Source organism: Chiloscyllium punctatum, chromosome 50 (assembly GCF_047496795.1).
Source record: "Chiloscyllium punctatum isolate Juve2018m chromosome 50, sChiPun1.3, whole genome shotgun sequence".
NCBI lineage: Eukaryota > Metazoa > Chordata > Chondrichthyes > Orectolobiformes > Hemiscylliidae > Chiloscyllium > Chiloscyllium punctatum.
In genome coordinates, this window is record NC_092788.1 from 1,585,284 (window position 1) to 1,609,805 (window position 24,522).

The window sequence follows — 24,522 nt, forward strand, 5'->3', positions numbered from 1 at the left end:
CACAACCAGGGAAGAGCAGACAGACCCCGTTCTGTCAATGTAACCCACCCAGGGAAGAACAGACTGACCCCACTCTGTCAATGTAACACACCCAGGGAAGAGCAGACTGACCCCACTCTGTCAATGTAACCCACCCAGTGAAGAGCAGACTGACCCCACTCTGTCATTATCACAGACCCAGGGAAGAGCAGACTCACCCAACTCTGTCAATGTAACACACCCAGGGGAGACCAGAGTGACCCCTCTATCACAATGTAACTCACCTAGGGAAGAGCAGACTGACCCCACTCTGTCAATGTAACACACTCAGGGAAGAGCAGACTCTTCCCACTCTGTCAAAGTAACACACTCAGGGAAGAGCAGACTGACCTCACTCTGTCAATGTAACACACCCAGGGAAGAGGAGACTGACCCCACCCTGTCAATGTAACACACCCAGGGAAGAGAAGACACACCGCACTCTGTCAATGTAACATACTCAGGGAATAGCAGTCTGACCCCACTCTGTCAATGTATCACACCCAGGGGAGAGCAGACTGAACCCACTCTGTCAATGTAACTCACCCAGGGAAGAGCAGACAGACCTCACTCTGTCAATGTAACACACCGCGGGAAGAGCAGACTGACCCCACTCTGTCAATGTAACACACCCAAGGGAGAGCAGACTGACCCCACTCTGTCATTGTAACACATCCAGTGAATAGCAGACTGACCCCTCGCTGTCAATGTAACTCACCCAGGGAACAGAAGATTGACCTCACTCGGTCAATGTAACATACCCAGGGAAGAGCAGACTAACCCCACTCTGTCAATGTAACACACCCAGGGAAGAGCAGTTTGATCCCACTGTGTCAATGTAACAAACCCAGGGAAGAGCAGACTGACCCCACACTTTCAATGTAACACATCCAGGGAAGAGCAGACTGACCGCATTCGGTCAATGTAACCCACCCAGGGAAGAGCAGACTGACCCCTCTCTGTCAATGTAACACACCCAGGGAAAAGCAGATTTACCCCACTCTGTCAATGTAACACACCCAGGGAAGAGCAGACTGACCACATTCTGTCAATGTAACACACCCAGGGAAGAACAGACTGACCCCACTCTGTAAATGTAAGACACCCAGGGGAGAGCAGACTCACCCCACTCTGTCAATGTAACACACCCAGGGAAGAGCAGACTGACCCCACTCTGTCAATGTAACACAACCAGGGAAGAGCAGACAGACCCAGTTCTGTCAATGTAACCCACCCAGGGAAGAACAGACTGACCCCACTCTGTCAATGTAACACACCCAGGGAAGAGCAGACTGCCCCCACTCTATCAATGTAACCCACCCAGTGAAGAGCAGACTGACCCCTCTCCCTCCATGTAACTCACCCAGGGAAGAGCAGACTGACCCCATTCTGTCAATGTAACCCACCCAGGGAAGAGCAGACTGACCGCACTCTGTCATTATCACAGACCCAGGGAAGCGCAGACTCACCCAACTCTGTCAATGTAACACACCCAGGGGAGACCAGAGTGACCCCTCTATCACAATGTAACTCACCTAGGGAAGAGCAGACTGACCCCACTCTGTCAAATTAACACACTCAGGGAAGAGCAGACTCTTCCCACTCTGTCAAAGTAACACACTCAGGGAAGAGCAGACTGACCTCACTCTGTCAATGTAACACACCCAGGGAAGAGCTGACTGTCCCCACTCTGTCAATGTAACACACCCAGGGAAGAGCAGACTGACCCCACTCTGTCAATGTAACACACCCAGGGAAGAGCAGACTGACACCTCTCCCTCCGTGTAACTCACACAGGGAAGAGCAGACTGACCTCACTCTTTCAATGTAACACACCCAGGGAAGTGCAGACTGACCCCACTCTATCAATGTAACACACCCAGGGGAGAGCAGACTGACCCCTCTCTCTCCACGTAACTCACCCAGGGAAGAGCAGACTGACCCCACTCTGTCAATGTAACACACCCAGGGAAAAGCAGACTGACCCCACTCTGTCAATGTAACACACCCAGGGAAGAGCAGACTGACCCCACTCTGTCAATATCACAGACCCAGGGAAGAGCAGACTCACCCAACTCTGTCAATGTAACACACCCAGGGGAGACCAGAGTGACCCCTCAATCTCAATGTAACTCACCTAGGGAAGAGCAGACTGACCCCCCTCTGTCAAAGTCACACACTCAGGGAAGAGCAGACTGACCTCACTCTGTCAATGTAACACAACCAGGGAAGGGCAGACTGACCCCACTCTGTCAATGTATCACACCCAGGGGAGAGCAGACTGACCCCACCCTGTCAATCTAACTCACCCAGGGAAGAGCAGACTGACCTCACTCTGTCAATGTAACACACCGCGGGAAGAGTAGACTGACCCCACTCTGTCAATGTAACACACCCAAGGAAGAGCAGTCTGACCCCACTCTGTCATTGTAACACAGCCAGGGAAGAGCAGACTGACCCCTCTCTGTCAATGTAACTCACCCAGGGAACAGAAGATTGACCTCACTCGGTCAATGTAACATACCCAGGGAAGAGCAGACTAACCCCACTCTGTCAATGTAACACACCCAGGGAAGAGCAGACTGACCCCACTCTGTCAATGTAACACACCCAGGGAAGAGCAGACTGACCCCACTCTGTCAATGTCACGCACCCAGGGAAGAGCAGACTGACCGCACTCTGTCAATGTAACACACCCAGGGAAGAGCAGATTGATCCCACTGTGTCAATGTAACACATCCAGGGAAGAGCAGACTGACCCCACACTTTCAATGTAACACATCCAAGGGAAGAGCAGACTGACCGCACTCGGTCAATGTAATCCACACAGGGAAGAGCAGACTGACCCCTCTCTGTCAATGTAACACACCCAGGGAAGAGCAAATTTACCCCACTCTGTCAATGTAACATACCCAGGGAAGAGCAGACTGACCCCACTCTGTCAATGTCACGCACCCAGGGAAGAGCAGACTGACCGCACTCTGTCAATGTAACACACCCAGGGAAGAGCAGATTGATCCCACTGTGTCAATGTAAGACACCCAGGGAAGAGCAGACTGACCCCACACTTTCAATGTAACACATCCAGGGAAGAGCAGATTTACCCCACTCTGTCAATGTAACAGACCCAGGGAAGAGCAGACTATACCCCATTCTGTCAATGTAACACACACAGGGAAGAACAGACTGACCCCACTCTGTCAATGTAAGACACCCAGGGGAGAGCAGACATACCCCACTCTGTCAATGTAACACACCCAAGGAAGAGCAGATTGACCCCACTCTGTCAATGTAACACAACCAGGGAAGAGCAGACTGAACCCACTCTGTCAATGTAACACTCCCAGGGAAGAGCAGACAGACCCCGTTCTGTCAATGTAACCCACTCAGGGAAGAGCAGACTGACCCCACTCTGTCAATGTAACACACCCAGGGAAGAGCAGACTGACCCCACTCTGTCAATGTAACACACCCAGGGAAGAGCAGACTGACCCCACTCTTTCAATGTAACACACCCAGGGAAGTGCAGACTGACCCCACTCTATCAATGTAACACACCCAGGGGAGAGCAGACTGACCCCTCTCTCTCCACGTAACTCACCCAGGGAAGAGCAGACTGACCCCACTCTGTCAATGTAACACACCCAAGGAAAAGCAGACTGTCCCCACTCTGTCAATGTAACACACCCAGGGAAGAGCAGACTGACCCCACTCTGTCAATATCACAGACCCAGGGAAGAGCAGACTCACCCAACTCTGTCAATGTAACACACCCAGGGGAGACCAGAGTGACCCCTCAATCTCAATGTAACTCACCTAGGGAAGAGCAGACTGACCCCCCTCTGTCAAAGTCACACACTCAGGGAAGAGCAGACTGACCTCACTCTGTCAATGTAACACAACCAGGGAAGGGCAGACTGACCCCACTCTGACAATGTATCACACCCAGGGGAGAGCAGACTGACCCCACCCTGTCAATCTAACTCACCCAGGGAAGAGCAGACCGACCTCACTCTGTCAATGTAACACACCGCGGGAAGAGCAGACTGACCCCACTCTGTCAATGTAACACACCCAAGGAAGAGCAGTCTGACCCCACTCTGTCATTGTAACACAGCCAGGGAAGAGCAGACTGACCCCTCTCTGTCAATGTAACTCACCCAGGGAACAGAAGATTGACCTCACTCGGTCAATGTAACATACCCAGGGAAGAGCAGACTAATCCCACTCTGTCAATGTAACACACCCAGGGAAGAGCAGACTGACCCCACTCTGTCAATGTAACACACCCAGGGAAGAGCAGACTGACCCCACTCTGTCAATGTCACGCACCCAGGGAAGAGCAGACTGCCCGCACTCTGTCAATGTAACACACCCAGGGAAGAGCAGATTGATCCCACTGTGTCAATGTAACACATCCAGGGAAGAGCAGACTGACCCCACACTTTCAATGTAACACATCCAAGGGAAGAGCAGACTGACCGCACTCGGTCAATGTAATCCACACAGGGAAGAGCAGACTGACCCCTCTCTGTCAATGTAACACACCCAGGGAAGAGCAAATTTACCCCACTCTGTCAATGTAACATACCCAGGGAAGAGCAGACTGACCCCACTCTGTCAATGTCACGCACCCAGGGAAGAGCAGACTGACCGCACTCTGTCAATGTAACTCACCCAGGGAACAGAAGATTGACCTCACTCGGTCAATGTAACATACCCAGGGAAGAGCAGACTAACCCCACTCTGTCAATGTAACACACCCAGGGAAGAGCAGACTGACCCCACTCTGTCAATGTAACACATCCAGGGAAGAGCAGACTGACCGCACTCGGTCAATGTAACCCACCCAGGGAACAGCAGACTGACCCCTCTCTGTCAATGTATCACAGCCAGGGAAGAGCAGATTTACCCCACTCTGTGAATGTAACAGACCCAGGGAAGAGCAGACTGACCCCTCTCTGTCAATGTAACACACCCAGGGAAGAGCAGACTATACCCCATTCTGTCAATGTAACACACCCAGGCAAGAACAGACTGACCCCACTCTGTCAATGTAAGACACCCAGGGGAGAGCAGACATACCCCACTCTGTCAATGTAACACACCCAAGGAAGAGCAGATTGACCCCACTCTGTCAATGTGACACAACCAGGGAAGAGCAGACTGAACCCACTCTGTCAATGTAACACTCCCAGGGAAGAGCAGACAGACCCCGTTCTGTCAATGTAACCCACTCAGGGAAGAGCAGACTGACTCCACTCTGTCAATGTAACACACCCAGGGAAGAGCAGACTGACCCCACTCTGTCAATGTAACACACCCAGGGAAGAGCAGACTGACCCCACTCTGTCAATGTAACACACTCAGGGAAGAGCAGACTGACCCAACTCTGTCAGTGTCACACACCCAGGGAAGAGCAGACTGACCCCTCTCAGTCAATGTAACACACCCAGGGAAGAGCAGATTTACCCCACTCTGTCAATGTAACAAACCCAGGGAAGAGCAGACTGACCCCACTCTGTCAATGTAACACACCCAGGGAATAGCAGACTGACCCCATTCTGTCAATGTAACACACCCAGGGAAGAACAGACTGACCCCACTCTGTCAATGTAAGACACCCAGGGGAGAGCAGACTTACCCCACTCTGTCAATGTAACACACCCAGGGAAGAGCAGACTGACCCCACTCTGTCAATGTAACACAACCAGGGAAGAGCAGACAGACCCCGTTCTGTCAATGTAACCCACCCAGGGAAGAACAGACTGACCCCACTCTGTCAATGTAACACACCCAGGGAAGAGCAGACTGACCCCACTCTGTCAATGTAACCCACCCAGTGAAGAGCAGACTGACCCCACTCTGTCATTATCACAGACCCAGGGAAGAGCAGACTCACCCAACTCTGTCAATGTAACACACCCAGGGGAGACCAGAGTGACCCCTCTATCACAATGTAACTCACCTAGGGAAGAGCAGACTGACCCCACTCTGTCAAAGTAACACACTCAGGGAAGAGCAGACTCTTCCCACTCTGTCAAAGTAACACACTCAGGGAAGAGCAGACTGACCTCACTCTGTCAATGTAACACACCCAGGCAAGAGCAGACTGACCCCACCCTGTCAATGTAACACACCCAGGGAAGAGCAGACACACCGCACTCTGTCAATGTAACATACTCAGGGAATAGCAGTCTGACCCCACTCTGTCAATGTATCACACCCAGGGGAGAGCAGACTGAACCAACCCTGTCAATGTAACTCACCCAGGGAAGAGCAGACAGACCTCACTCTGTCAATGTAACACACCGCGGGAAGAGCAGACTGACCCCACTCTGTCAATGTAACACACCCAAGGGAGAGCAGACTGACCCCACTCTGTCATTGTAACACATCCAGTGAAGAGCAGACTGACCCCTCGCTGTCAATGTAACTCACCCAGGGAACAGAAGATTGACCTCACTCGGTCAATGTAACATACCCAGGGAAGAGCAGACTAACCCCACTCTGTCAATGTAACACACCCAGGGAAGAGCAGATTGATCCCACTGTGTCAATGTAACAAACCCAGGGAAGAGCAGACTGACCCCACACTTTCAATGTAACACATCCAGGGAAGAGCAGACTGACCGCATTCGGTCAATGTAACCCACCCAGGGAAGAGCAGACTGACCCCTCTCTGTCAATGTAACACACCCAGGGAAAAGCAGATTTACCCCACTCTGTCAATGTAACACACCCAGGGAAGAGCAGACTGACCCCTCTCTGTCAATGTAACACACCCAGGGAAGAGCAGATTTACCCCACTCTGTCAATGTAACATACCCAGGGAAGAGCAGACTGACCCCACTCTGTCAATGTAACACACCCAGGGAAGGGCAGACTGACCCCATTCTGTCAATGTAACACACCCAGGGAAGAACAGACTGACCCCACTCTGTCAATGTCACGCACCCAGGGAAGAGCAGACTGACCGCACTCTGTCAATGTAACACACCCAAGGAAGAGCAGATTGACCCCACTCTGTCAATGTAACACAACCAGGGAAGAGCAGACTGAACCCACTCTGTCAATGTAACACTCCCAGGGAAGAGCAGACAGACCCCGTTCTGTCAATGTAACCCACTCAGGGAAGAGCAGACTGACCCCACTCTGTCAATGTAACACACCCAGGGAAGAGCAGACTGACCCCACTCTGTCAATGTTACACACCCAGGGAAGAGCAGACTGACCCCACTCTGTCAATGTAACACACCCAGGGAAGAGCAGACTGACCCAACTCTGTCAGTGTAACACACCCAGGGAAGAGCAGACTGACTCCACTCTGTCAAAGTAACACACGCAGAGAAGAGCGGACTGACCCCACTCTGTCAATGTAACACACCCAGTGAAGAGCAGACAGACCCCTCTCCCTCCATGTAACACACGCAGAGAAGAGCGGACTGACCCCACTCTGTCAATGTAACACACCCAGGGAAGAGCAGACTGACCCCACTCTGTCAATGTCACGAACCCAGGGAAGAGCAGACTGACCGCACTCTGTCAATGTAACACACTCAGGGAAGAACAGACTGACACCACTCTGTCAATGTAACTCACCCAGGGAACAGAAGATTGACCTCACTCGGTCAATGTAACATACCCAGGGAAGAGCAGACTAACCCCACTCTGTCAATGTAACACACCCAGGGAAGAGCAGATTGATCCCACTGTGTCAATGTAACACACCCAGGGAAGAGCAGACTGACCCCACACTTTCAATGATACACATCCAGGGAAGAGCAGACTGACCGCATTCGGTCAATGTAACCCACCCAGGGAAGAGCAGACTGACCCCTCTCTGTCAATGTAACACACCCAGGGAAGAGCAGATTTACCCCACTCTGTCAATGTAACAAACCCAGGGAAGAGCAGACTGACCCCACTCTGTCAATGTAACACACCCAGGGAAGAGCAGACTGACCCCATTCTGTCAATGTAACACACCCAGGGAAGAACAGACTGACCCCACTCTGTCAATGTAAGGCACCCAGGGGAGAGCAGACTTACCCCACTCTGTCAATGTAACACACCCAGGGAAGAGCAGACTGACCCCACTCTGTCAATGTAACACAACCAGGGAAGAGCAGACAGACCCCGTTCTGTCAATGTAACCCACCCAGGGAAGAACAGACTGACCCCACTCTGTCAATGTAACACACCCTGGGAAGAGCAGACTAACCCCACTCTGTCAATGTAACACACCCAGTGAAGAGCAGACTGACCCCTCTCCCTCCATGTAACTCACCCAGGGAAGAGCAGACTGACCCCATTCTGTCAATGTAACCCACCCAGGGAAGAGCAGACTGACCGCACTCAGTCAATGTAACCCACCCAGGGAAGAGCAGACTGACCCCACTCTGTCATTATCACAGACCCAGGGAAGAGCAGACTCACCCAACTCTGTCAATGTAACACACCCAGGGGAGACCAGAGTGACCCCTCTATCACAATGTAACTCACCTAGGGAAGAGCAGACTGACCCCACTCTGTCAAAGTAACACACTCAGGGAAGAGCAGACTGACCTCACTCTGTCAATGTAACACACCCAGGGAAGAGATGACTGTCCCCACTCTGTCAATGTAACACACTCAGGGAAGAGCAGACTGACCTCACTCTGTCAATGTAACACACCCAGGGAAGAGCAGACTGACATTACTCTGTCAATGTAACACACCCAGGGAAGAGCAGACTGACACCTCTCCCTCCGTGTAACTCACCCAGGGAAGAGCAGACTGACCCCACTCTTTCAATGTAACACACCCAGGGAAGTGCAGACTGACCCCACTCTGTCAATGTAACACACCCAGGGAAGAGCAGACTGACCCCACTCTGTCAATATCACAGACCCAGGGAAGAGCAGACTCACCCAACTCTGTCAATGTAACACACCCAGGGGAGACCAGAGTGACCCCTCAATCTCAATGTAACTCACCTAGGGAAGAGCAGACTGACCCCCCTCTGTCAAAGTCACACACTCAGGGAAGAGCAGACTGACCTCACTCTGTCAATGTAACACAACCAGGGAAGGGCAGACTGACCCCACTCTGTCAATGTATCATACCCAGGGGAGAGCAGACTGACCCCACCCTGTCAATCTAACTCACCAAGGGAAGAGCAGACTGACCTCACTCTGTCAATGTAACACACCGCGGGAAGAGCAGACTGACCCCACTCTGTCAATGTAACACACCCAAGGAAGAGCAGTCTGACCCCACTCTGTCATTGTAACACAGCCAGGGAAGAGCAGACTGACCCCTCTCTGTCAATGTAACTCACCCAGGGAACAGAAGATTGACATCACTCGGACAATGTAACATACCCAGGGAAGAGCAGACTAACCCCACTCTGTCAATGTAACACACCCAGGGAAGAGCAGACTGACCCCACTCTGTCAATGTAACACACCCAGGGAAGAGCAGACTGACCCCACTCTGTCAATGTCACGCACCCAGGGAAGAGCAGACTGACCGCACTCTGTCAATGTAACACACCCAGGGAAGAGCAGATTGATCCCACTGTGTCAATGTAACACATCCAGGGAAGAGCAGACTGAACCCACTCAATCAATGTAACACATCCAGGGAAGAGCAGACTGACCGCACTCGGTCAATGTAATCCACACAGGGAAGAGCAGACTGACCCCTCTCTGTCAATGTAACACACCCAGGGAAGAGCAGATTTACCCCACACTGTCAATGTAACATACCCAGGGAAGAGCAGACTGACCCCACTCTGTCAATGTAACACACCCAGGGAAGGGCAGACTGACCCCATTCTGTCAATGTAACACACCCAGGGAAGAACAGACTGACCCCACTCTGTCAATGTCACGCACCCAGGGAAGAGCAGACTGACCGCACTCTGTCAATGTAACACACCCAGGGAAGAGCAGATTGATCCCACTGTGTCAATGTAACACACCCAGGGAAGAGCAGACTGACCCCACACTTTCAATGTAACACATCCAGGGAAGAGCAGACTGACCGCACTCGGTCAATGTAACCCACCCAGGGAAGAGCAGACTGACCCCTCTCTGTCAATGTATCACAGCCATGGAAGAGCAGATTTACCCCACTCTGTCAATGTAACAGACCCAGGGAAGAGCAGACTGACCCCACTCTGTCAATGTAACACACCCAGGGAAGAGCAGACTATACCCCATTCTGTCAATGTAACACACCCAGGGAAGAACAGACTGACCCCACTCTGTCAATGTAAGACACCCAGGGGAGAGCAGACATACCCCACTCTGTCAATGTAACACACCCAAGGAAGAGCAGATTGACCCCACTCTGTCAATGTAACACACCCAGGGAAGAGCAGACTGAACCCACTCTGTCAATGTAACACTACCAGGGAAGAGCAGACAGACCCCGTTCTGTCAATGTAACCCACTCAGGGAAGAGCAGACTGACCCCACTCTGTCAATGTAACACACCCAGGGAAGAGCAGACTGACCCCACTCTGTCAATGTAACACACCCAGGGAAGAGCAGACTGACCCCACTCTGTCAATGTAACACACGCAGGGAAGAGCAGACTGACCCCACTCTGTCAATGTCACGCACCCAGGGAAGAGCAGACTGACCGCACTCTGTCAATGTAACACTCCCAGGGAAGAGCAGACAGACCCCGTTCTGTCAATGTAACCCACTCAGGGAAGAGCAGACTGACCCCACTCTGTCAATGTTAAACACCCAGGGAAGAGCAGACTGACCCCACTCTGTCAATGTAACACACCCAGGGAAGAGCAGACTGACCCAACTCTGTCAGTGTAACACACCCAGGGAAGAGCGGACTGACTCCACTCTGTCAAAGTAACACACGCAGAGAAGAGCGGACTGACCCCACTCTGTCAATGTAACCCACCCAGTGAAGAGCAGACAGACCCCTCTCCCTCCATGTAACTCAGCCAGGGAAGAGCAGACTGACCCCACTCTGTCAATGTAACACTACCAGGGAAGAGCAGACTGACCCCAAACTGTCAATGTCACGCACCCAGGGAAGAGCAGACTGACCGCACTCTGTCAATGTAACACACTCAGGGAAGAACAGACTGACCCGACTTTGTCAATGTAACACACCCCAGGAAGAGCAGACTGACACCACTCTGTCAATGTAACATACCCAGGGAAGAGCAGACTGACCCCACTATGTCATTGTAACTCATCCAGGGAAGAGCAGACTGACCCCTCTCTGTCAATGTAACTCACCCAGGGAACAGAAGATTGACCTCACTCGGTCAATGTAACATACCCAGGGAAGAGCAGACTAACCCCACTCTGTCAATGTAACACACCCAGGGAAGAGCAGATTGATCCCACTGTGTCAATCTAACACACCCAGGGAAGAGCAGACTGACCCCACACTTTCAATGATACACATCCAGGGAAGAGCAGACTGACCGCATTCGGTCAATGTAACCCACCCAGGGAAGAGCAGACTGACCACTCTCTGTCAATGTAACACACCCAGGGAAGAGCAGATTTACCCCACTCTGTCAATGTAAAAAACCCAGGGAAGAGCAGACTGACCCCACTCTGTCAATGTAACACACCCAGGGAAGAGCAGACTGACCCCATTCTGTCAATGTAACACACCCAGGGAAGAACAGACTGACCCCACTCTGTCAATGTAAGGCACCCAGGGGAGAGCAGACTTACCCCACTCTGTCAATGTAACACACCCAGGGAAGAGCAGACTGACCCCACTCTGTCAATGTAACACAACCAGGGAAGAGCAGACAGACCCCGTTCTGTCAATGTAACCCACCCAGGGAAGAACAGACTGACCCCACTCTGTCAATGTAACACACCCAGGGAAGAGCAGACTAACCCCACTCTGTCAATGTAACACACACAGTGAAGAGCAGACTGACCCCTCTCCCTCCATGTAACTCACCCAGGGAAGAGCAGACTGACCCCATTCTGTCAATGTAACCCACCCAGGGAAGAGCAGACTGACCGCACTCAGTCAATGTAACCCACCCAGGGAAGAGCAGACTGACCCCACTCTGTCATTATCACAGACCCAGGGAAGAGCAGACTGACTTCACTCTGTCAATGTAACACAACCAGGGAAGAGCAGACTGACCCCTCTATCACAATGTAACTCACCTAGGGAAGAGCAGACTGACCCCACTCTGTCAAAGTAACGCACTCAGGGAAGAGCAGACTCTTCCGACTCTGTCAAAGTAACACACTCAGGGAAGAGCAGACTCTTCCCACTCTGTCAAAGTAACACACTCAGGGAAGAGCAGACTGACCTCACTCTGTCAATGTAACACACCCAGGGAAGAGCAGACTGACCCCACCCTGTCAATGTAACACACCCAGGGAAGAGCAGACACACCGCACTCTGTCAATGTAACATACTCAGGGAATAGCAGTCTGACCCCACTCTTTCAATGTATCACACCCAGGGGAGAGCAGACTGAACCAACCCTGTCAATGTAACTCACCCAGGGAAGAGCAGACAGACCTCACTCTGTCAATGTAACACACCGCGGGAAGAGCAGACTGACCCCACTCTGTCAATGTAACACACCCAAGAAAGAGCAGACTGACCCCACTCTGTCATTGTACCACATCCAGGGAAGAGCAGACTGACCCCTCTCTGTCAATGTAACTCACCCAGGGAACAGAAGATTGACCTCACTCGGTCAATGTAACATACCCAGGGAAGAGCAGACTAACCCCACTCTGTCAATGTAACACACCCAGGGAAGAGCAGATTGATCCCACTGTGTCAATGTAACACACCCAGGGAAGAGCAGACTGACCCCACACTTTCAATGTAACACATCCAGGGAAGAGCAGACTGACCGCATTCGGTCAATGTAACCCACCCAGGGAAGAGCAGACTGACCCCTCTCTGTCAATGTAACACACCCAGGGAAGAGCAGATTTACCCCACTCTGTCAATGTAACAAACCCAGGGAAGAGCAGACTGACCCCACTCTGTCAATGTAACACACCCAGGGAAGAGCAGACTGACCCCATTCTGTCAATGTAACACACCCAGGGAAGAACAGACTGACCCCACTCTGTCAATGTAAGACACCCAGGGGAGAGCAGACTTACCCCACTCTGTCAATGTAACACACCCAGGGAAGAGCAGACTGACCCCACTCTGTCAATGTAACACAACCAGGGAAGAGCAGACAGACCCCGTTCTGTCAATGTAACACACCCAGGGAAGAGCAGACTGACCCCACTCTGTCAATGTAACCCACCCAGGGAAGCGCAGACTGACCTCACTCTGTCAATGTAACACACCGCGGGAAGAGCAGACTGACCCCACTCTGTCAATGTAACACACCCAAGGAAGAGCAGTCTGACCCCACTCTGTCATTGTTACACAGCCAGGGAAGAGCAGACTGACCCCTCTCTGTCAATGTAACTCACCCAGGGAACAGAAGATTGACATCACTCGGACAATGTAACATACCCAGGGAAGAGCAGACTAACCCCACTCTGTCAATGTAACACACCCAGGGAAGAGCAGACTGACCCCACTCTGTCAATGTAACACACCCAGGGAAGAGCAGACTGACCCCACTCTGTCAATGTCACGCACCCAGGGAAGAGCAGACTGACCGCACTCTGTCAATGTAACACACCCAGGGAAGAGCAGATTGATCCCACTGTGTCAATGTAACACATCCAGGGAAGAGCAGACTGAACCCACTCAATCAATGTAACACATCCAGGGAAGAGCAGACTGACCGCACTCGGTCAATGTAATCCACACAGGGAAGAGCAGACTGACCCCTCTCTGTCAATGTAACACACCCAGGGAAGAGCAGATTTACCCCACACTGTCAATGTAACATACCCAGGGAAGAGCAGACTGACCCCACTCTGTCAATGTAACACACCCAGGGAAGGGCAGACTGACCCCATTCTGTCAATGTAACACACCCAGGGAAGAACAGACTGACCCCACTCTGTCAATGTCACGCACCCAGGGAAGAGCAGACTGACCGCACTCTGTCAATGTAACACACCCAGGGAAGAGCAGATTGATCCCACTGTGTCAATGTAACACACCCAGGGAAGAGCAGACTGACCCCACACTTTCAATGTAACACATCCAGGGAAGAGCAGACTGACCGCACTCGGTCAATGTAACCCACCCAGGGAAGAGCAGACTGACCCCTCTCTGTCAATGTATCACAGCCATGGAAGAGCAGATTTACCCCACTCTGTCAATGTAACAGACCCAGGGAAGAGCAGACTGACCCCACTCTGTCAATGTAACACACCCAGGGAAGAGCAGACTATACCCCATTCTGTCAATGTAACACACCCAGGGAAGAACAGACTGACCCCACTCTGTCAATGTAAGACACCCAGGGGAGAGCAGACATACCCCACTCTGTCAATGTAACACACCCAAGGAAGAGCAGATTGACCCCACTCTGTCAATGTAACACACCCAGGGAAGAGCAGACTGAACCCACTCTGTCAATGTAACACTACCAGGGAAGAGCAGACAGACCCCGTTCTGTCAATGTAACCCACTCAGGGAAGAGCAGACTGACCCCACTCTGTCAATGTAACACACCCAGGGAAGAGCAGACTGACCCCACTCTGTCAATGTAACACACCCAGGGAAGAGCAGACTGACCCCACTCTGTCAATGTAACACACGCAGGGAAGAGCAGACTGACCCCACTCTGTCAATGTCACGCACCCAGGGAAGAGCAGACTGACCGCACTCTGTCAATGTAACACTCCCAGGGAAGAGCAGACAGACCCCGTTCTGTCAATGTAACCCACTCAGGGAAGAGCAGACTGACCCCACTCTGTCAATGTTAAACACCCAGGGAAGAGCAGACTGACCCCACTCTGTCAATGTAACACACCCAGGGAAGAGCAGACTGACCCAACTCTGTCAGTGTAACACACCCAGGGAAGAGCGGACTGACTCCACTCTGTCAAAGTAACACACGCAGAGAAGAGCGGACTGACCCCACTCTGTCAATGTAACCCACCCAGTGAAGAGCAGACAGACCCCTCTCCCTCCATGTAACTCAGCCAGGGAAGAGCAGACTGACCCCACTCTGTCAATGTAACACTACCAGGGAAGAGCAGACTGACCCCAAACTGTCAATGTCACGCACCCAGGGAAGAGCAGACTGACCGCACTCTGTCAATGTAACACACTCAGGGAAGAACAGACTGACCCGACTTTGTCAATGTAACACACCCCAGGAAGAGCAGACTGACACCACTCTGTCAATGTAACATACCCAGGGAAGAGCAGACTGACCCCACTATGTCATTGTAACACATCCAGGGAAGAGCAGACTGACCCCTCTCTGTCAATGTAACTCACCCAGGGAACAGAAGATTGACCTCACTCGGTCAATGTAACATACCCAGGGAAGAGCAGACTAACCCCACTCTGTCAATGTAACACACCCAGGGAAGAGCAGATTGATCCCACTGTGTCAATCTAACACACCCAGGGAAGAGCAGACTGACCCCACACTTTCAATGATACACATCCAGGGAAGAGCAGACTGACCGCATTCGGTCAATGTAACCCACCCAGGGAAGAGCAGACTGACCACTCTCTGTCAATGTAACACACCCAGGGAAGAGCAGATTTACCCCACTCTGTCAATGTAAAAAACCCAGGGAAGAGCAGACTGACCCCACTCTGTCAATGTAACACACCCAGGGAAGAGCAGACTGACCCCATTCTGTCAATGTAACACACCCAGGGAAGAACAGACTGACCCCACTCTGTCAATGTAAGGCACCCAGGGGAGAGCAGACTTACCCCACTCTGTCAATGTAACACACCCAGGGAAGAGCAGACTGACCCCACTCTGTCAATGTAACACAACCAGGGAAGAGCAGACAGACCCCGTTCTGTCAATGTAACCCACCCAGGGAAGAACAGACTGACCCCACTCTGTCAATGTAACACACCCAGGGAAGAGCAGACTAACCCCACTCTGTCAATGTAACACACCCAGTGAAGAGCAGACTGACCCCTCTCCCTCCATGTAACTCACCCAGGTAAGAGCAGACTGACCCCATTCTGTCAATGTAACCCACCCAGGGAAGAGCAGACTGACCGCACTCAGTCAATGTAACCCACCCAGGGAAGAGCAGACTGACCCCACTCTGTCATTATCACAGACCCAGGGAAGAGCAGACTGACTTCACTCTGTCAATGTAACACAACCAGGGAAGAGCAGACTGACCCCTCTATCACAATGTAACTCACCTAGGGAAGAGCAGACTGACCCCACTCTGTCAAAGTAACGCACTCAGGGAAGAGCAGACTCTTCCGACTCTGTCAAAGTAACACACTCAGGGAAGAGCAGACTCTTCCCACTCTGTCAAAGTAACACACTCAGGGAAGAGCAGACTGACCTCACTCTGTCAATGTAACACACCCAGGGAAGAGCAGACTGACCCCACCCTGTCAATGTAACACACCCAGGGAAGAGCAGACACACCGCACTCTGTCAATGTAACATACTCAGGGAATAGCAGTCTGACCCCACTCTTTCAATGTATCACACCCAGGGGAGAGCAGACTGAACCAACCCTGTCAATGTAACTCACCCAGGGAAGAGCAGACAGACCTCACTCTGTCAATGTAACACACCGCGGGAAGAGCAGACTGACCCCACTCTGTCAATGTAACACACCCAAGAAAGAGCAGACTGACCCCACTCTGTCATTGTAACACATCCAGGGAAGAGCAGACTGACCCCTCTCTGTCAATGTAACTCACCCAGGGAACAGAAGATTGACCTCACTCGGTCAATGTAACATACCCAGGGAAGAGCAGACTAACCCCACTCTGTCAATGTAACACACCCAGGGAAGAGCAGATTGATCCCACTGTGTCAATGTAACACACCCAGGGAAGAGCAGACTGACACCACACTTTCAATGTAACACATCCAGGGAAGAGCAGACTGACCGCATTCGGTCAATGTAACCCACCCAGGGAAGAGCAGACTGACCCCTCTCTGTCAATGTAACACACCCAGGGAAGAGCAGATTTACCCCACTCTGTCAATGTAACAAACCCAGGGAAGAGCAGACTGACCCCACTCTGTCAATGTAACACACCCAGGGAAGAGCAGACTGACCCCATTCTGTCAATGTAACACACCCAGGGAAGAACAGACTGACCCCACTCTGTCAATGTAAGACACCCAGGGGAGAGCAGACTTACCCCACTCTGTCAATGTAACACACCCAGGGAAGAGCAGACTGACCCCACTCTGTCAATGTAACACAACCAGGGAAGAGCAGACAGACCCCGTTCTGTCAATGTAACACACCCAGGGAAGAGCAGACTGACCCCACTCTGTCAATGTAACCCACCCAGTGAAGAGCAGACTGACCCCTCTCCCTCCATGTAACTCACCCAGGGAAGAGCAGACTGACCCCATTCTGTCAATGTAACCCACCCAGGGAAGAGCAGACTGACCCCACACTTTCAATGTAACACATCCAGGGAAGAGCAGACTGACCGCATTCGGTCAATGTAACCCACCCAGGGAAGAGCAGACTGACCCCTCTCTGTCAATGTAACACACCCAGGGAAGAGCAGATTTACCCCACTCTGTCAATGTAACAAACCCAGGGAAGAGCAGACTGACCCCACTCTGTCAATGTAACACACCCAGGGAAGAGCAGACTGACCCCATTCTGTCAATGTAACACACCCAGGGAAGAACAGACTGACCCCACTCTGTCAATGTAAGACACCCAGGGGTGAGCAGACTTACCCCACTCTGTCAATGTAACACACCCAGGGAAGAGCAGACTGACCCCACTCTGTCAATGTAACACAACCAGGGAAGAGCAGACAGACCCCGTTCTGTCAATGTAACCCACCCAGGGAAGAACAGACTGACCCCACTCTGTCAATGTAACACACCCAGGGAAGAGCAGACTGACCCCACTCTGTCAATGTAACCCACCCAGTGAAGAGCAGACTGACCCCTCTCCCTCCATGTAACTCACCCAGGGAAGAGCAGACTGACCCCATTCTGTCAATGTAACCCACCCAGGGAAGAGCAGACTGACCGCACACAGTCAATGTAACCCACCCAGGGAGGAGCAGACTGACCCCACTCTGTCATTATCACAGACCCAGGGAAGAGCAGACTCACCCAACTCTGTCAATGTAACACACCCAGGGGAGACAAGAGTGACCCCTCTATCACAATGTAACTCACCTAGGGAAGAGCAGACTGATCCCACTCTGTCAAAGTAACACACTCAGGGAAGAGCAGACTCTTCCCACTCTGTCAAAGTAACACACTCAGGGAAGAGCAGACTGACCTCACTCTGTCAATGTAACACACCCAGGGAAGAGCTGACTGTCCCCACTCTGTCAATGTAACACACCCAGGGAAGAGCAGACTGACCACACTCTGTCAATGTAACACACCCAGGGAAGAGCAGACTGACACCTCTCCCTCCGTGTAACTCACCCAGGGAAGAGCAGACTGACCCCACTCTTTCAATGTAACACACCCAGGGAAGTGCAGACTGACCCCACTCTGTCAATGTAACACACCCAGGGAAGAGCAGACTGACCCCACTCTGTCAATATCACAGACCCAGGGAAGAGCAGACTCACCCAACTCTGTCAATGTAACACACCCAGGGGAGACCAGAGTGACCCCTCTATCTCAATGTAACTCACCTAGGGAAGAGCAGACTGACCCCACTCTGTCAAAGTAACACACTCAGGGAAGAGCAGACTGACCTCACTCTGTCAATGTAACTCACCTAGGGAAGAGCAGACTGACCCCACTCTGTCAATGTTACACACACAGGGAAGGGCAGACTGACCCCATTCTGTCAATGTAACACACCCAGGGAAGAACAGACTGACCCCACTCTGTCAATGTCACGCACCCAGGGAAGAGCAGACTGACCGCACTCTGTCAATGTAACACACCCAGGGAAGAGCAGATTGATCCAACTGTGTCAATTTAACACACCCAGGGAAGAGCAGACTGACCCCACACTTTCAATGTAACACATCCAGGGAAGAGCAGACTGACCGCACTCGGTCAATGTAACCCACCCAGGGAAGAGCAGACTGACCCCTCCCTGTCAATGTAACACAGCCAGGGAAGAGCAGATTTACGCCACTCTGTCAATGTAACAGACCCAGGGAAGAGCAGACTGACCCCACTCTGTCAATGTAACACACCCAGGGAAGAGCAGACTGACCCCATTCTGTCAATGTAACACACCCAGGGAAGAAGAGACTGACCCCACTCTGTCAATGTAAGACACCCAGGGGAGAGCAGACTTACCCCACTCTGTCAATGTAACACACCCAGGGAAGAGCAGACTGACCCCACTCTGTCAATGTAACACAACCAGGGAAGAGCAGACAGACCCCGTTCTGTCAATGTAACCCACCCAGGGAAGAACAGACTGACCCCACTCTGTCAATGTAACACACCCAGGGAAGAGCAGACTGACCCCACTCTGTCAATGTAACCCACCCAGTGAAGAGCAGACTGACCCCTCTCCCTCCATGTAACTCACCCAGGGAAGAGCAGACTGACCCCATTCTGTCAATGTAACCCACCCAGGGAAGAGCAGACTGACCGCACACAGTCAATGTAACCCACCCAGGGAGGAGCAGACTGACCCCACTCTGTCATTATCACAGACCCAGGGAAGAGCAGACTCACCCAACTCTGTCAATGTAACACACCCAGGGGAGACAAGAGTGACCCCTCTATCACAATGTAACTCACCTAGGGATGAGCAGACTGACCCCACTCTGTCAAAGTAACACACTCAGGGAAGAGCAGACTCTTCCCACTCTGTCAAAGTAACACACTCAGGGAAGAGCAGACTGACCTCACTCTGTCAATGTAACACACCCAGGGAAGAGCTGACTGTCCCCACTCTGTCAATGTAACACACCCAGGGAAGAGCAGACTGACCGCACTCTGTCAATGTAACACACCCAGGGAAGAGCAGACTGACACCTCTCCCTCCGTGTAACTCACCCAGGGAAGAGCAGACTGACCCCACTCTTTCAATGTAACACACCCAGGGAAGTGCAGACTGACCCCACTCTGTCAATGTAACACACCCAGGGAAGAGCAGACTGACCCCACTCTGTCAATATCACAGACCCAGGGAAGAGCAGACTCACCCAACTCTGTCAATGTAACACACCCAGGGGAGACCAGAGTGACCCCTCTATCTCAATGTAACTCACCTAGGGAAGAGCAGACTGATCCCACTCTGTCAATGTAACACACTCAGGGAAGAGCAGACTGACCTCACTCTGTCAATATAACTCACCTAGGGAAGAGCAGACTGACCCCACTCTGTCAATGTTACACACACAGGGAAGGGCAGACTGACCCAACTCTGTCATTGCAACACACCCAGGGAAGAGCAGACTGACCCCTTTCTGTCAACGTTATACACCCAGGGAAGATCAGACTGACCCAACTCTGTCAATGTAACACAAAGCGGGAAGAGCAGACTGACCCCACTCTGTCAATGTAAACCACCCAAGGAAGAGCAGACTGACCCCACTCTGTCATTGTAACACACCCAGGGAAGAGCACACTGTCCCCTCTCTGTCAATGTAACACACCCAGGGAAGAGCAGACTGACCCCACTCTGTCAAAGTAACACACCCAGGGAAGAGCAGACTGACCCCACTCTGTCAATGTAACAAAGCCAGGGAAGAGCAGACTGAACCCACTCTGTCAATGTAACATACCCAGGCAACAGCAGACTGACCCCACTCTATCAATGTAACACACGCAGGGAAGAGCAGACTGACCCCACTGCGTCAAAGTAACACACCCAGGGAAGAGCAGACTGACCCCACTCTGTCAATGTCACGCACCCAGGGAAGAGCAGACTGACCCCACTCTGTCAATTTAAAACACCCAGGGAAGTGCACGCTGACCCCACACTGTCAATGTAACACACCCAGGGAAGAGCAGACTGACCCCACTCTGTCAATGTAACACACTCAGGGAAGAGCAGACTGACCCCCCTCTGTCAATGAAACACACCCAGGGAAGAGCAGACTGTCCCCACTCTGTCAATGTAACACACCCAGGGAAGAGCAGACTGACCCCACTCTGTCAATGTAACACACTCAGGGAAGAGCAGACTGACCCCCCTCTGTCAATGTAACACACCCAGGGAAGAGCAGACTGACCCCACTCTGTCAATGTAACACACCCAGGGAAGAGCAGACTGACCCCACTCTGTCAATGTAACACACTCAGGGAAGAGCACACTGACCCTAGTCTGTCAATGTAACTCACAAAGGGAAGAGCAGACTGACCCCATTCTGTCAATGTAACCCACCCAGGGAAGAGCTGACTGACTCCACTCTGTCAATGTAACACACCCAGGGAAGAGCAGACTGACCACACTCTGTCAATGTAACACACTCAGGGAAGAGCAGACTGACCCCCCTCTGTCAATGAAACACACCCAGGGAAGAGCAGACTGACCCCACTCTGTCAATGTAACACACCCAGGCAAGAGCAGACTGACCCCACTCTGTCAATGTAACACACTCAAGGAAGAGCAGACTGACCCCCCTCTGTCAATGTAACACACCCAGGGAAGAGCAGACTGACCCCACTCTGTCAATGTAACAAAGCCAGGGAAGAGCAGACTGAACCCACTCTGTCAATGTAACATACCCAGGCAACAGCAGACTGACCCCACTCTATCAATGTAACACACGCAGGGAAGAGCAGACTGACCCCACTGCGTCAAAGTAACACACCCAGGGAAGAGCAGACTGACCCCACTCTGTCAATGTCACGCACCCAGGGAAGAGCAGACTGACCCCACTCTGTCAATTTAAAACACCCAGGGAAGTGCACGCTGACCCCACACTGTCAATGTAACACACCCAGGGAAGAGCAGACTGACCCCACTCTGTCAATGTAACACACTCAGGGAAGAGCAGACTGACCCCCCTCTGTCAATGAAACACACCCAGGGAAGAGCAGACTGTCCCCACTCTGTCAATGTAACACACCCAGGGAAGAGCAGACTGACCCCACTCTGTCAATGTAACACACTCAGGGAAGAGCAGACTGACCCCCCTCTGTCAATGTAACACACCCAGGGAAGAGCAGACTGACCCCACTCTGTCAATGTAACACACCCAGGGAAGAGCAGACTGACCCCACTCTGTCAATGTAACACACTCAGGGAAGAGCACACTGACCCTAGTCTGTCAATGTAACTCACAAAGGGAAGAGCAGACTGACCCCACTCTGTCAATGTAACCCACCCAGGGAAGAGCTGACTGACTCCACTCTGTCAATGTAACACACCCAGGGAAGAGCAGACTGACCACACTCTGTCAATGTAACACACTCAGGGAAGAGCAGACTGACCCCCCTCTGTCAATGAAACACACCCAGGGAAGAGCAGACTGACCCCACTCTGTCAATGTAACACACCCAGGCAAGAGCAGACTGACCCCACTCTGTCAATGTAACACACTCAAGGAAGAGCAGACTGACCCCCCTCTGTCAATGTAACACACCCAGGGAAGAGCAGACTGACCCCACTCTGTCAATGTAACACACCCAGGGAAGAGCAGACTGACCTCACTCTGTCAATGTAACTCACCTAGGGAAGAGCAGACTGACCCCACTCTGTCAATGTAACACACTCAGGGAAGAGCAGACTGACCTCACTCTGTCAATGTAACTCACCTAGGGAAGAGCAGACTGACCCCACTCTGTCAATGTTACACACACAGGGAAGGGCAGACTGACCTAACTCTGTCATTGCAACACACCCAGGGAAGAGCAGACTGACCCCTTTCTGTCAACGTTAAACACCCAGGGAAGATCAGACTGACCCAACTCTGTCAATGTAACACAAAGCGGGAAGAGCAGACTGACCCCACTCTGTCAATGTAAACCACCCAAGGAAGAGCAGACTGACCCCACTCTGTCATTGTAACACACCCAGGGAAGAGCACACTGTCCCATCTCTGTCAATGTAACACACCCAGGGAAGAGCAGACTGACCCCACTCTGTCAAAGTAACACACCCAGGGAAGTGCAGACTGACCCCACTCTGTCAATGTAACAAAGCCAGGGAAGAGCAGACTGAACCCACTCTGTCAATGTAACATACCCAGGCAACAGCAGACTGACCCCACTCTATCAATGTAACACACGCAGGGAAGAGCAGACTGACCCCACTCCGTCAAAGTAACACACCCAGGGAAGAGCAGACTGACCCCACTCTGTCAATGTCACGCACCCAGGGAAGAGCAGACTGACCCCACTCTGTCAATTTAAAACACCCAGGGAAGTGCACGCTGACCCCACTCTGTCAATGTAACACACCCAGGGAAGAGCAGACTGACCCCACTCTGTCAATGTAACACACTCAGGGAAGAGCAGACTGACCCCCCTCTGTCAATGAAACACACCCAGGGAAGAGCAGACTGACCCCACTCTGTCAATGTAACACACCCAGGCAAGACCAGACTGACCCCACTCTGTCAATGTAACACACTCAGGGAAGAGCAGACTGACCCCCCTCTGTCAATGTAACACACCCAGGGAAGAGCAGACTGACCCCACTCTGTCAATGTAACACACCCAGGGAAGAGCAGACTGACCCCACTCTGTCAATGTAACACACTCAGGGAAGAGCACACTGACCCCAGTCTGTCAATGTAACTCACAAAGGGAAGAGCAGACTGACCCCACTCTGCCAATATTACCCAGCCAGGGAAGAGCAGACTGACCCCACTCTGTCAATTTAACACACCCAGGGAAGTGCAGACTGGCCCCACTCTGCCAATGTTACACACCCAGGGATGAGCAGACTGACCACTCTCTGTCAATGTAACACTCCCAGGGAAGAACTAACTGACACCACTCTGGCAATATAACACAGCCAGGGAAGAGCAGACTGACCTCACTCGGTCAATGTAAGACACCCAGTGAAGAGTAGACTGACCCCACTCTGTCAATGTAACACACCCAGGGAAGAGCAGACTGACCTCACTCTGTCAATGTAACACACCCAGGGAAGAGCTGACTGTCCCCACTCTGTCAATGTAACACACCCAGGGAAGAGCAGACTGACCACACTCTGTCAATGTAACACACCCAGGGAAGAGCAGACTGACACCTCTCCCTCCGTGTAACTCACCCAGGGAAGAGCAGACTGACCCCACTCTTTCAATGTAACACACCCAGGGAAGTGCAGACTGACCCCACTCTGTCAATGTAACACACCCAGGGAAGAGCAGACTGACCCCACTCTGTCAATATCACAGACCCAGGGAAGAGCAGACTCACCCAACTCTGTCAATGTAACACACCCAGGGGAGACCAGAGTGACCCCTCTATCTCAATGTAACTCACCTAGGGAAGAGCAGACTGACCCCACTCTGTCAAAGTAACACACT